Source organism: Hydra viridissima, unplaced genomic scaffold, assembly GCF_058129835.1.
Source record: "Hydra viridissima isolate aposymbiotic clone 2 unplaced genomic scaffold, HvirCarnegie_v1 scaffold_6, whole genome shotgun sequence".
Lineage (NCBI taxonomy): Eukaryota > Metazoa > Cnidaria > Hydrozoa > Anthoathecata > Hydridae > Hydra > Hydra viridissima.
The window spans coordinates 7,045,672-7,060,706 of NW_028324305.1; the positions used below are offsets into that span (position 1 = coordinate 7,045,672).

The 15,035-nt window shown below is 36.1% G+C and overlaps 1 protein-coding gene across 1 annotated transcript in view; it reads right to left on the reverse strand.

Moving 5' to 3' along the window:
* The window catches only part of LOC149886807 (uncharacterized), a 48,126-nt gene that overhangs the window by 30,551 nt on the left and 2,540 nt on the right, over window positions 1-15,035 (reverse strand). The gene's annotated exons all lie outside the window — the stretch shown is intronic.

The window sequence follows — 15,035 nt, forward strand, 5'->3', positions numbered from 1 at the left end:
TTGTAAATCAAGAGGATGCAGAAAGTGCAACAAAAAACATCACACGTCCATTTGTGAAGATGGGAACGCAACAATAGATGGTAAAATGGAAAATAAAAAGGAAGCCATGGGAGCCGTGCTTAATGCAAGTGTTGTACTTGCATTAAGCACGGCTCCCATGGCTTCTTTTTTATTCACTTATTATTCACCCAACAGTGATTGCAAAAGTAAATGGTGAAAAAGCAAGGATAATGTTGGATACGGGTGCTGGAAGTTCCTATATATGTACGAACTTGATAACAAAACTAAAGCTGAAACCTACACGAAAGGAATATAAAAGCATTAAACAGCTCCATGGAACGGTGGACAAGTGTGTGGAAATATATAACGTTACGATAGAATCAACAACGATACCGGAATTTCGAAATAAAGTCGAATGCACCAACGCGGAAAAAGATACACTACCTTTTTACCCAATCCGATGATCAAGGATGTTAAGAAGCATTTTGCAAAACTGAGGAGACTGAAATTTAGCGATGATGAAGGGAGTGACGAACTTCAACCTGTTCACATTATACTCGGTGCTGCTGATTATCAACGTATAAAAACCACGGAGCCGGTAGATCTCGGAAAAAATCCGGATAAAGATCCAGGAGCCGAATTAACTATGTTGGGATGGACTCTTTCTGGGAGACAAACACAATTGAGTTCTAGTATTGAGAAAAGTTTCTTATTGAAAACTGGTCGTGATGAGTTCGAGCAAATGTGTGGTTTAGAAGTATTTGGATTATCAGACACAAACAGCGAGCCAATGTTCCACCAAGACTTCAGCGAAAAACTGCATCAAACCGACGAAGGTTACTATGAAACTAGAATGCCGTGGTAAAAGGGTGTTGTTCAACTACCAAACAACAGAAATCTGGCTCTTAAAAGATTGGGAAGTGTAACAACTCAATTGAAAAAACTTAAAAAACTAGATCAGTATAATTATATAATAATGGAACAGATCATTGAGGGAATATTAGAAATGGCACCAGAAAAACCTATTGGAGAAAGTAGTACATAAATGAGGGTTCTAACGCTTAGGGGTTTTTCCATACTTAAGGGTGATGACTTTGATGCGTTTTTTTGTTGACTTACCTTTTTTTTTCAAAAAAAATCTGCGCTGAAGTAATAAAATGTTTCTTGTTATAATATTTGTTTTCTTCCGTGATGAAGTAATAAAATGTTTCTTGTTGTAATATTTTCTTTTCTTGTTATTTGTTTTCTTTCCGCTATATTTCTTGTCATAATAAAAATTTCTTACCGCAATGATATAAATTTATTTTCTTCTTAAAAAAATGTTTCTAGCGAGAACAAAGCATGCAGGTGAAATGAAAGCGTTGTTTGATCTTTTGTTCAATAATATGAAGATGGTGTGTTTGAACATTAGTAAAGAAGGAATTCATGTGAAAACAAAAACAACGATAAATTTAATGTTTGAAGTGGATCTTTTTGCATATCAGTTTGATGAGTATGTGTTTGATTTTGAAGAGCCATTACATGTGGGTGTTGAGAGTTATATTAGCAAGGTTTTTAAAACAATGAAAAGTAATAGCGAGTTGACTTAGTCGATTTTGAATGCGGGAAGTTTGGAAATCGCCGTGAGATCTTTAGACCAGTTTGCGTATAATATTAAGGTGGCGACGGAAAGCGTTCAAAACGTGAATTCGAGTGAGCGCTATTCTTTTCAGTCAAAGAGAAGAATTTCGGTTTCGAGGTTTAGCGATATGTGTAAGATGATAAAGCCAACATCGGAATTTAGAGTGGCTTTAGAGAAAGGAGTGTTGATATTTTCAATCGAGACAAGCGGTATTTTTTCAGAAAGCTTTAAATTTGGAGAAGAAACTGAGGAAGAAATGAAGGTTTATTCAGTGCATCGGTCTGAGCAGCTGTATCGAGTTTCAAAAATAGTTTATTTTTCAAGCGTGTTGGATGTGTTTGTAGGAGAGGGCAAACCGTTGATGATTTCATCCATAGGAGAGATTGGAACGGTAAAAGTGTATTTTCTTTGAAAACATTAAAAACGCTTTATTGAAGTTTATAGAATGGCGCCTAAAAAGGGTATGCATGAAAAGGGTGAATTGGGTCCGAGCAATAAACTAGATCCAACAGATTCGCATCCTTTACCCGTTTTTAAGAAGAATCCGTCTCCGTTGACACTTTTAGACCAAGGTCTTAAGTATAAGCCAGAGCTAGCTGCGGTTAATTTTATTCCTTTTCCATTTTTGTTCATGTAAACCACACCACGTCCAGCGATATTATCGACCATGGTAGAACCGGCAGAAGAGCCAACACCGGCAAGGAGTCGAGTGGCAAGAGCAGGGACATCTTGTGGCTAGAGTGCTTCCGGCATACCGAGCAAAGGGAGTTGTGCACCGATAAATCCTCCTTCAATTTTAGAGTTGTGCATGAGTTGCTTTTTGCTAAGTTTAAGTGTGACACCGGTTCCATTGCTGTAGGCTTTTCTAATTTTGTTCAATTGCGAGTTTGTGACTGCTAGAATGTGGTTTCCTTGTAAAACTTGATGAGTGAGTTTTATGCTGACGTCGGTTTTATCTTGAATGGCTTTTTTAATTTTGTCAGCTTGTCCTTGCGAAATGTTTAATCTAATCTTTTGATAACTGCTCATTTTTTTAGCAAAGGAAAAAAAATTTTCACCGATCGAAATGTAAGGTTCACGATGCTTGAGTAAGGTTCGGTTAGAACTGAGTATATTCTTTCTCTGATGTGATATCTGACGATGATGTCTTCTCCTCTAAAATTGATCAAATTTCCATTTTGATCCACAATTTGCGTTTCCATTCTTGAAATTTTGCTTACAACGAATTGGAGGTATACCAAGTGAAAAAGTTTTTCAACAATTTTGTAGCCAGGTTCAACCTGTTGATAAAAAGAGTAAATGTCGTTTATGGTTTTTCCGTCTAAATAAGACGAGCCGATAATGTCGTTGGTTAAACGTATGACAGATGTTTCTTCAATTTTCACAATATTTTCAGACTCTTATGTGTCGATCACACTCGTCACTTTATTAAGATCTGTGGGGTCTTCTCTTTTCTCTACGTAGGTGTATTCATTTTTGTCGAATCCAAGGAGCGGTCCTATGCTGTTATTCACGTTAAAATCTACCCAATATTTTGTCGTTGCTCCTGGCTTTCCAAATGTCAATACGGATTTCAATATAGCCTCGTTTGCTGTTAGAGTGACTCCGTCGACTCTGTATAAACTTTTTGTTTGTTTTTGCATTTCAGTTTGAAGGTACTCGTTGATCTGATTGATATCATAACCTCCTTCTTTAATGTAAATGGTGTAGCTGTTTGTTCCAGCGTTTGGACTGTATCTGAAAACGTTATATTTAGAGGTGATGTTTGGGTAACTGCGATACGTCTCGAGCCCCACAAGCGCCATTTCGTACTGTTTGTTTAAATCCAGCTCGATAGGTCTTTCAAAGTATGTTTTAATGCAGCTGTCTCAAACTGTGGGTGTACCGTTTTTCGATTTTGCAATTAAATAGAATCCCGACACGTTTTTTATAAACTTGGAAAATAAAAATCGTCAAATCCGCTTCTGTATTTTTCATGGTCCTTTTTAGAGGATAAATCAATGACGGCTAATTAGTGAGGCTGAGACCAGCAATATCTGCAAAACTTTTTAAATTCTTCTTTATTCATGCCGCTTGAAACGTGATCTTGATAAATGTGATCAACGTTTTTTTGGTCTTGTGGAAAGAGGCAAATAAAGTTGACATTTTCTCTGATAGTTTGTCTGGGGAGCATGAAATAATTTTGAGCGAGATAAAAGCAGTCGACGTTGGAGTGTCTTCCTCGGATGTAATATTTTTCGCATTTGTTTTGTTTGGTCAGTTGCAAATCGTCATAGATCATTAAACTGTTTTTGGACGAGTCTAAGGATTCGGGCTCTGGCACGTCCTTAGCAGTTTCGAAAAGTTGACACTCCATGTCTGTTTCTCCGTTCCATTTTTTTGAAATTTCTTCAATGACGGCTTCAGGATTGGCGTTTTTTTGTTCGATTTTGTTTTGAATGTTGATCAATTCTAGAATAATTTCTTTCGGCAGTTTCTTTTCAAAGGTGCTTTTGAGTATTTTGTATTCAGGTTGAAAAAGAGATTTTCCAAAGGCTTGCAAGCGGTTATAATCCAGCCATCCAGTTCTAAGCTGCAAATTGAGCAGCAACGTTGTTTTTCCGCATCCAGACTTTCCAACAATGATTCCTCATATACTTCTTGGCAAAAGCGCGTTGTTGTTTCTTTTGGTTTTGCCGATATTCCATGACAAATCAATGACTTCCATTTTTAATTAAAAAATAAAATTTATTATCAATGTGCTTGATCCGTCAAACGCGCAAGACGCAGTCACAAAAAGTTACGCAGACGTTTTGTCACAGAAATCCAACTTTTTAGGACTTGTTCCCAATTCAAACTTTTCATCCTTGGGGTTAAAACAACAAACTGTAGCAGGATTAACCACTGCACCAGTCTTTAGCTACGTAGACGGTTCTGGAGTTCTGAGAAGGTTATGGCTTGCTTTTTATGAACTGTCACAGGAGGATTAAGCGTTCCTGGAAATGTGTTTATTCGGATATTGGCAGACGGAGTAATTAGAGTGGGGAATTATGCAGTAACCACGGAAGGAATAGGAGTGGACAACACTGGCCTTGCTTGCGACTTGCTCTTTATGACGCTTTATGACGTATGACGCTGACAGCCAATGCTTCTTTTCCTCATCTGGACTGGAAGATTTTTACTTTTCTTCGTGGAATGGATCAAACTTAACCCTCGTTCAACAACAAATCGACGGGCCTGCTGTACCAATCCACCGCCTCCATCACATCCACCACCACCATTTCCTTTTACAGAAATTTTGCAGTGACAGATTCCATGTCTAGCGTCGCAGCTGGCAAAAGGCTCGTCGTCACGCTCAACTCTGGCGACGCGCAAACAGGTCAATCCGGAAGCTATTACCTTCTTCTCGGACAAGCGTATTATTAAGCATAAAAATTATACTCTCTGTGAAAAGTGGTTTAGCTGAAGCATGAAAAGTATAATGAAAAATGTCATTTATTTTAAATGCCAGTTAATTTCAACTCAAATGAAAAATGTGCATTGAAGACCCTAGAAAAGAAAGCAAAACTTTAGATTCTTTAAGAATCTGTGAAAAATCTCCTGAGATTTTTTTACAACGACTGAGACCTAGAGAAAGAATGATGTATAGCTGGTTTCTTGAAAAGAAAAAAGAAGCCGGAGAAAAGAGAAAAGAATACGAAGAGAGAAGAGAAAGATTGGAAAAAAAGTTTCCTTTCTTGTTAAAAAGATGAGAAGAATAGTTTATTATGATAAAAAGAGTTAAAAGCGACAGAGTATTTTGTCGAAAATTTAAATCATCCTCCTAGATTGGTGCGTTCTAAATGTTAAATATTTGCTCAAAGCGATATTAAACTAAATCGACTTTCTAAACAAACGATTTTTTTTATGTTTGGAATTAAGCTTGATGATGGAATGGTGTTGGTGAATTTGAGACATGGTCTTAATTTAAAGCTGAATTATTTCAATCACAGCCTGCTTTTTTCAGAGTCTGTAGTCCAAATCTTTATGGATATTTATAACAAAAGAGACAAGGACGTCTTGATTAAAAAAGGAGAAAGTCTATGCCTCGTAAATTTCTTTTAAATCACCATGAAAAATTTTTTTTATTTTTTCATTAACAAAATGGAGTATAATAGTTGTAAAGAAATATATCCGACTCTTCCAACAGCTCCAGCAGATGATGGGCACGTTTATCGTCTTCAAAAAATAAGCGAAATCCAAAAAGAGATGGATAACGAGAGGAAAAAGAGAGTTCATCTTGGCAAAAAGGATCATCGTGTTTTTAGAATCATATCCAATGTGGATAATACGATGCAGGCGTTGTGCGTTGTTCTGGGTGCGACTGGAATTGGTCTTTTATCAACCATTATTGCCAGTCCAGCAGCGATTGCGTGTGAAGGCGTGGCTATTGGAATGGGTTTTTTATCCATTGTCGGAGGTCAAGTGAACAAAAAGATGGCATTGAAAGCGGAAAAGCATGAAAAGATAAAAGTGTTAGCAGAGTCGAAATTGAACACCATCAGCGAGCACAATTCCAAAGCGTTGATGGACGGTAAAATAAGCGATTCAGAGTTTCAATTGATTCTTGGTGAGCTTCAAAAATTTTAAGCCTTGACGGAGGAGATGAGAACAAAAACTAAAAGCGGAATAGACGAATTGGCTAAAGAGTCGCTGATTCAAAAAGGTCGAGAAGACGCCATTCAAGCGTTTAACTATTTGTTTTAAAAAAATTAAAGATTTTTTCAGGGATTCGCAAGCGATCTAAAAAATGAATTTCTTGCCAATTTTAAAAACCATGTCTTTTTTTAAAATACAATAAAAGGGATGAAATTGTGAAAGAAATTAATGATAGAAGAAAGAGAATTTATAAGAACAGCATCAATGACAACATTTCGGATGTCAATTCTCAGACTGATTTGAGCAAGCTGTACAAGCCGCTCATCGAAAGCAATGAAAAGCTGATAAAAAGAATAGATGAAGTGAAAAGCGAAGCTAAAAGTTTAGAGTCAACGAAAATGGAAGAACCGATGGATGAATCGTTTATGCCTATGAGTGAAATGTCGCTTTACTTTTTAAACAAGCAAAGTGCAAAAAATAATGGAAAAAGAAATTATAAAAACAAGTTTGAATTGAGTAAAAACGACGGGCGATATTCCATTGGAAAAATGGGTGTTTTGTTTGATGGAAATGACATGATTGTCGGAGGTGAAAAGTATGAAGGAACAAAAGGTCTTTGGGAGCTCATGACCAATCCGAACATTTCAAACAATTTTGACGTGACGGAAGAGGATGTAGCTAATTACTCAAAAATTTTATCAGAGAGTGGAGCCGTAAAAGCAGATGGAAGATCAAACAAACCCAAAGCTGCAGAGATTGAAAAATACAAACAATTCATCTTACCTATTGAAAACGATCTTAAAGGTAAAAAAGGTTCATGAGTCAACATTCTTCCCAGCGATCCGAATACGCTCGTGCAAAAGCTTGAATTGAGCGTGGCTGCTTGTCGTGCGGGAAATACAGGGTCGAGAAATGAGGCCGTGAGCATTTGCGATGAACTGTTGAGACAAAAAGTGATTAAGAAAGAGCAGTATAAATCGATGATGAAAACCATCGATGGATGAAAAAAATTTTTGCTTATTAAAAAATGATCATTTACAGAAACACATATGTTAAGAAACACGTTGTCTCTTTACAAAGCGATGAAAGAGACGGGCATGGCAACAATTATTTGGAGAAACGAAACGGCAAAGTGGACGAAAATGGATTTAAAATAGAAATTCTGAAATAAAAATGTCGTTTCATCCGTTTTTTCTGGAGTGCAGTAAAAAAGAATCTGACGTCAACAAGAAAAGGCAGCTCGAGGCTCTTGCGTTTGGGAATTCTGTTTGCGTGACTGACAGCTTCAAATTCATGTCTGGCAGTTTAGACAGTTTGGCTAAAAACCTAACCAATGACCAATGCAAAAACGTCGCTGAATATTTCTCTGGAAAGCAGTCTCATTTATTAAGAAAAAAAGGAGTTTACCTTTACGCATGGGTGGACTCGATTGAAAAATTCTCAGAAACAAAATTGCCTCCCATCGAAGCGTTTTCCTCCAAACTTAACGACGCTAAAATAGAAGTTGAAGGATATGCACATGATCAAAACGTTTATAACGAATTTGGATGCATAACGTTTAAAGACTACCACGAGCTATACAACGTCTCTGATGTGCTGATGCTTGCAGATGTCTTTAAAAATTTCAGAAGCGTGTGCCGTGAATACTACGGTCTTGACCCTCCTTGGTATTACACCTCTCCAGGATTGACTTTGGATGTGATGTTAAAAATGACTGGAGTTGAATTAGACGCTCTAATCAATCCTGATATGCTTCGCATGATTCAAAAGAGAGTACGCCGTGGAATCAGCATGATTTCAAACCGACATGGAGCCTCAAACAACAAATAGATGGGTGATTCTTATGATTCCACCAAACCATCTAAATTCATTCAGTACTTGGACGCCAACAACTTGTACGGATGGGCGATGAGCAAAAATCTTCCCGTTGGAGGATTTAGATGGATGACTGAAGACTAACTCTCCCATTGGTAATCCATGCCATGCATTCTTGAAGTCGATTTGGATTACCCTGATCACCTTCACGACGATCACAACGATTATCCTTTGTCTCCTGAAAGAATGCTCATTGGGAAAGTAGAAAAACTCGTTCCGAATTTAAACCCTAAAAAGGAATACGTTTTCTATCATGAAAACCTAAAACTGTATGAACGAATGGGATTGACCATTACAAAAATTCATCGAGGCTTCACATTTAAAGAAAAACCTTGGATGAAACCATACATCGACTTCAACACCAATTTAAGAGCAAAAGCTGAAAACCCTTTTGAAAAAGAATTCTTCAAACTCATGAACAACTTCGTCTTTGGAAAAACCATGGAAAACTTTGAAAATTATATAGACGTCAGACTGGTCACTACAGAAAAAGAAGCCTTAAAATTATCTAAAAGATCCTATTTCGAAAGTCGCACTATTTTCGATGAAAACTTAATCGCTATGCACATGAAGAAAACAAAGTTGGTTTACGACAAACCCATTTATGTAGGAATGTGCATCCTGGGCATAAGCAAAATTTTAATGTTTGAACAACATTACGACTACATCAAACCAAAATACAACGACCGTGCAAAATTGTTAATGACTGATACAGACTCGCTCATTTACGAAATCGAAACTGAAGATTTTTACAAAGACATTGCTGGTGACGTTGAAAGCAGATACGACACGAGCGAATTTGACAAAGAACATCCTGCCATTAAAAACGTTGAGTTCAATATTGGTGCAAACAAAAAAGTCATCGGAATGTTCAAAGACGAAAGCAATCGAAAACAGATTGAAGAATTTGTCGGGCTTCGACCGAAACTCTACTCCTACAAGATCTACAAAGAAAAAGATGAACACAAAAAATGCAAAGGTGTCAAGAAAATTGTCGTTGATAAAAAAATCAAACATAAACATTACAAAAAATGCTTAATAGATAAAAAAGAAAAGCTTGCAACCATGAACGTCATACGATCTTAATCTTCGCGAAATTTACACGGAAGAAATTAACAAAGTTGCACTCAGCGCCAACGATGCTAAAAGAATCATTTTGGATGACGGTATTAGCACGTTGGCAATAGGTCATTACAAAAACAGACCGATCGATAAACCTTGTTTTAACTTGATCGATTATGATAAGTTTTTCGGTCCTGAAGAAATTTAAGAAGATCATTGTCGTAAGAAATATTGCGGTAAGAAATTTTTATTACGACAAGAAATATAGCGGAAAGAAAACAAATAACAAGAAAAGAAAATATTACAACAAGAAACATTTTATTACTTCATCACGGGAAGAAAACAAATATTATAACAAGAAACATTTTATTACTTCAGCGCAGATTTTTTTTGAAAAAAAAAAGGTAAGTCAACAAAAAAACGCATCAAAGTCATCACCCTTAAGTATGGAAAAACCCCTAAGCGTTAGAACCCTCATTTATGTACCACTGGAGAAATTATTAACTACGTTCCTCATCAAGCGGTAATTAAAGAAAATGCTGAGTCAACGAAAATGAGAATTGTTTATGATTGTTCAGCTAGAAAAGACGCTCAATCACCTTCATTTAGCGACTGTCTAGAAGTGGGACCATCGCTGCAACCTTTGATATTTGACATACTCATACGAAATCGGATGAATAAACTCTGCGTTTTAGCTGATGTAAAGAAGGAGTTTCTACAAATTAGAATACACGAAATGGATAGAGACGTACAACGCTTAATTTGGTATAAGGACTTAAAGAAAATGGAATTAACGGAGTTACGATTTACAAGGGTGATTTTTGGTTGAAGTTCAAGTCCTCAGATTCTCGGCGCCACGATTAAAAAGCATATATCAAAATACAAGGACATTTATCCAAAAACTGTGCTTGCTTTGGAAGAAGATACTTATGTCGATGATATACAATCAGGTGGTGAAACGGAAGAAGAACTTATCAGGTTTAAAAATGAATCAACGCAAATCTTAATGGAAGCTGGTTTCCAGCTACACAAATGGCATAGCAACGTAAACAAATTGGCAAGCGACGCTGAGGCTAAATTAACAAAAATACTTAGGATTCCTTGGAACAAAGAAACGGATCAACTATCGATTGACTTTACTGCTTGCATCACTATCGGAAATAAAGAAGTGATAACAAAAAGGAAAATGCTATCCGCTATCAACAGTGTTTTTCACGTATTGGGATTTAGTGCACCTGTTTTAATCACTGGATAAATACTATACAGTCGACTATGCTTGTTAAAACTCGGATGGGATCAACAAATTCCAATTAAAATTTCAGAAGAATGGAAAACCTGGATGCAAGACAAAAGATCAACTACATCATGGAAGACGAGATGGAAGATTAAAGCCGAAGTCTCAGCTTTAATCGGGGGAGGGTGTCGTGAATAAAGTCTTCAGGATGTAATTAGCGTGTACGTAGATGTTAATGTTTATAGGTGCTAATGTATGTAGGTGCTAATGTATGTAGGTGCTAATGTATGTAGGTGTTAATGTATGTAATTGTTATTGCATTAAATGCGATTGTAAAAATGTATAAAAAGAGAGTGTATTTTGTAAAATGGATTAATTCGCAGTCAGATGTAAAAAGTATTATCAAGTTCAAAAAGTGACTCTTTAGTGTCTCAGGGAAAGTCTAAATAGTTCTCCACATCATGTTAACGAGTGCAAGGAGGTTTTTTGATACTGACCTTTCCTGACACTCTGGCTAAAATGCACCTGTAAAAGGTTCAGCAATGTCAAATATAGTTTGGCGTATAGTCTGCGCAGCACTGCATCAAGATCACAGTCTTATTGACAGACTTTAAGAAGTGCTGGACCAATGTCACAATTAAAAACAAATAAAACATCTCGACCTTCCTGTTGTGCATGCATGTCAGGAAAATGGGCTTGTAGTCTTTTTTTTCAAACGTGTGCTATGCATACGCTGAGTTGGTGTATGTAGCCTATTTTCAGTTAGTTGGGACAAGCGATTAACATACTGTCTAGCTAGATCACCTAGTTTTAAAATGGGTGTGATACAATTCTCTGACCTTGTTTCTTCAATGCTAGCGATCAACTGAGCAAAAACAATACCATGTACACAGTCAACTTCATCTTCTACTTGCTGCATTTCAGCACGCATGCGTCTATCAAAAGCACGTTTTATGTTGTACAGGTCATTAATACACTTAGTGTGATACTAGCCTCTTGAGCAATTAAATATGTGTCGCTCAACTTGGTCAATAATGTAGAATCACCCAAGGTAATAGCACACACGCGGGCTTTAATATCCAGATCCGTGGTACAGATGCTGTGCAATAAGTCTTTTGACTCACTGGTACCACAAATAAAACAAACCGTTTGTGCGTAAATCAAATTTGATTTTCTCATACCACTTGAGATTGATCGCCTGAATGAACTGTGCTCAACATTAAGTGCCTGGGCTTCGTTTAATAAGGATTCACACTCTGCAGCTAGGGATGCGTAACGAAGACGTTTAGCTGCTCGATTAAGTTCAGTGGAATAGTAAAACATTCTGCAGGGTTTATGCCACTTAGCTTTGTTCGCAATCAAAGTACTTTCAAAGCCACTGCTATCATCTAATCGCTGAATACAAAATCCAGGCGGTAGCAAATCTGCCTGCACAAATTGTGGTAAGATTTCGGTAAGTGATTTGTAACTTGTCAAACAATCAGAACGCTTAGAATTAGCGAGGCATGTCAACTTGTTTGCAGAGGTACTTTGGCAGAAAATGCACTTTGCCCAGTCAATCGAATTAGGGCTGTCGAAAACCTCATTCTCCGTAGAAATAGGATGTGCAACAATATATCGCTTGGCTAAGTTTATAGTTATTTTTTAAAATGTGTTGATATATATATATATATATATATATAAATATCAACACATTTTAAAAAATAACTATAAACTTACTTTTAATTGATAAATATTGTTTACCTATTTTTCAAAACAATTGTATTTTATTTGTGATGTGATTTGTTTTTTAATCGTTTTTTTTTACGAACTGTCTTCGTAGAGCGCAATATGTTCTACATAGCCATAAGCTGCTCAGAGCGCAATATTGTACACGCATGCGCAATTATTTTATTATAACAGTGCGATTTATATTTCACAATAAAGCTGGTTAGATATGCGGTTAGGATAAGGGTTAGGGTTAGGGTTAGGGTTAGGGTTAGGGTTAGGGTTAGGGATAGAGATAGGGATAGGGATAGGGATAGGGATAGGGATAGGGATAGGGATAGGGATAGGGATAGGGATAGGGATAGGGATAAGGATAGGGATAGGGATAGAAACAGGGACAGGGACAGGGACAGGGACAGGGACAGGGACAGGGACAGGGACAGGGACAGGGACAGGGACAGGGACAGGGACAGGGACAGGGACAGGGACAGGGACAGGGACAGGGACAGGGACAGGGACAGGGATAGGGATAGGGATAGGGATAGGGATAGCGATAGGGTTAACATCAAAAAGATTTTTAAAAAAAAAAAAAAAAAAAAAGAAAGAAAATTTAGCGCATGCGTATAGTTTGCGAGTAGCATATAGTTGCATAGAGCGCATTGCGCTTCAAGTAGCAACGACCTTTTTTTTAATCGTTTTTTTAAAGGTGTAATATGATTGGATAAATTTAGACTATGCGGTAATTATGCGATAATTTATTAAAAATTTTGTTACTAAAAAAAATATTCCGTGAAAAGTGACGTAATTATTCTTTATCTTTCTCCAGCTCATTTACCATACCTTTTTGGTAAAACTGGATGTTCCACCATGTCTTAAATGCATTGTATACTTATTTTATACATCTAAAAAAAGTTTTATGCTTTTATCCACTTTTGCACAATTATTATGCTAACCTGCAGCAATAATAAATGTCAGCCCATTATTTGACCAGTAACGTATCCGCAAAGTTTTTATCTAAGGTGGATTTTTTTGACTATCGTCATTTTTCATACATGAAATAGAAAAATTATGAAATAATTGTCCAAATCAGCAACGCAATGATGGATTAAAAGTCGCCATATTAAATTAAAGGTACTCTAGCCATCTTTTTAAAATTTATAACAATGGAGTAAAAAAAGGAACAATGTTATACAAAGTATAACATTGTTCCTTTATTTAGGCATTTCTATTCTAACAGCTTCATTAGTGCTATAATACTCTTTATGTCTATTCAATTATTCTCGTGGATGAAATGGATTTAAACATCTGAGATAGAAAAACTGTTAACAATTCTTTTTTGCGATGATAACTTGCTCATATCAATTAGACGATAGCCATCTTTCTTGAGTTCCAATCTTTCTGTGCAAATATGATTGGTGTAATATGATTACACTGCAACAACTGACGATGAAGATGTTGCACTTACACTGCAACAACTGACGATGAAGATGTTGCACAAAAGTTTGTGAAAATGTTAGAGCAAGATATTAAAACTATACGTAAAATTAAACAAAGAGGAATTAAACTCGATACAGATGACAAGAAAGACTTTGAAAGTGCGGATGATAAGATAGACTTTGAGAGTTGTGGTTGCAAACTTTCTACATATTTTACTTTAGCCACCACATTATTTTCACACTACAGAGTTTCTATTTTCTTTTTTTTATCTAAATATTTGGTTGTGTAGTTTTTCTGATTTATATGTTTCTGAACGGTTTGTTGAATTTTCAGCTAAAGGTTAGCACAGAAATATTGCAATCGAATGCAGACTTCACAACTTCCCACAACTCATCGACGTTTTTTAGTTTCTTACTTCTTAAAGATTCTTTTCAACGTCATTTCAAATATTATTCATAGAACTCATATGGAAACATTAACCAATCAGCTTCAAAGAAACAACTTTCAAGTTACTTTTTTTACTCAATTTAAAATATGCTTCGGATTGTTAACGTGCATAAACGTCCTTTATATTTCCAAGAGACTTTTAAAAATATCCTGTTAGAAGTATTCACTTTTCGATATTTGTATTTGGTCAAACACAATATAAAGAAATAGCACCCCTAACGCCCCCTACCATCTGAAAGCATGATGCTTTCACCTACATGCTTCAAATTAAGTAAACTATTTTAACAAAATCAGTTAAATTAATTGTGACAATAAAATTATTTTAATCAATTGATTTAGTTAAATTTATTTTAAATAAATGAGCGGATCATGGAATCAAAACCAAATATAGTACTTAGTAAACTTGGTTTTAGAATGTGCTTAGTATTCAGTGAAATCGCGCATTTATCTGCATTTAGAACTCTCTCTAATCTTTATATTAAATACATTTTGATAAATGATAATTCCCCTTTAACATTTAGAAGTTAAGTCTAGAAATAAGTTTTTTTCACGTAAGAAGAGAAGTGTAAGAAGAAGGTGCCATCTACCACTTTCTTTTGCTACTCTCTTCGAATTCGGGGCGCGCAAAAATAAAAATTTGGGCAAAAAGTCAACAAAAATTTTATGGCGGATCTGTGTTATCAAACATGTTCGCTAACACGTGCGCTAAATATTTTACATGTTTCTCACCATTAAAGTATTATGAAAATGACTTACATATTCCGTTACAAACATTTATCTGTGTTTAGAATGCAAAATACACGGGTGAATACAAAAATACACGGGTGAAAATAAAAAGGAAGAACATTCGGTAAAAAAGCTTCAAAAAACCATTTTCCCAACAAGTTTTTTAAAAGAAATTTCCCTACATTGACTAAGTGCACTGTTGTACCATGGCTGGGTTAATTGGTGGACGAAATGAAAGAGTTACCTCTTGGAATAAAAAAAAAAGATCACTAAAACTTCCGGAAGTATGCAATTCCCCCACCAGCACCC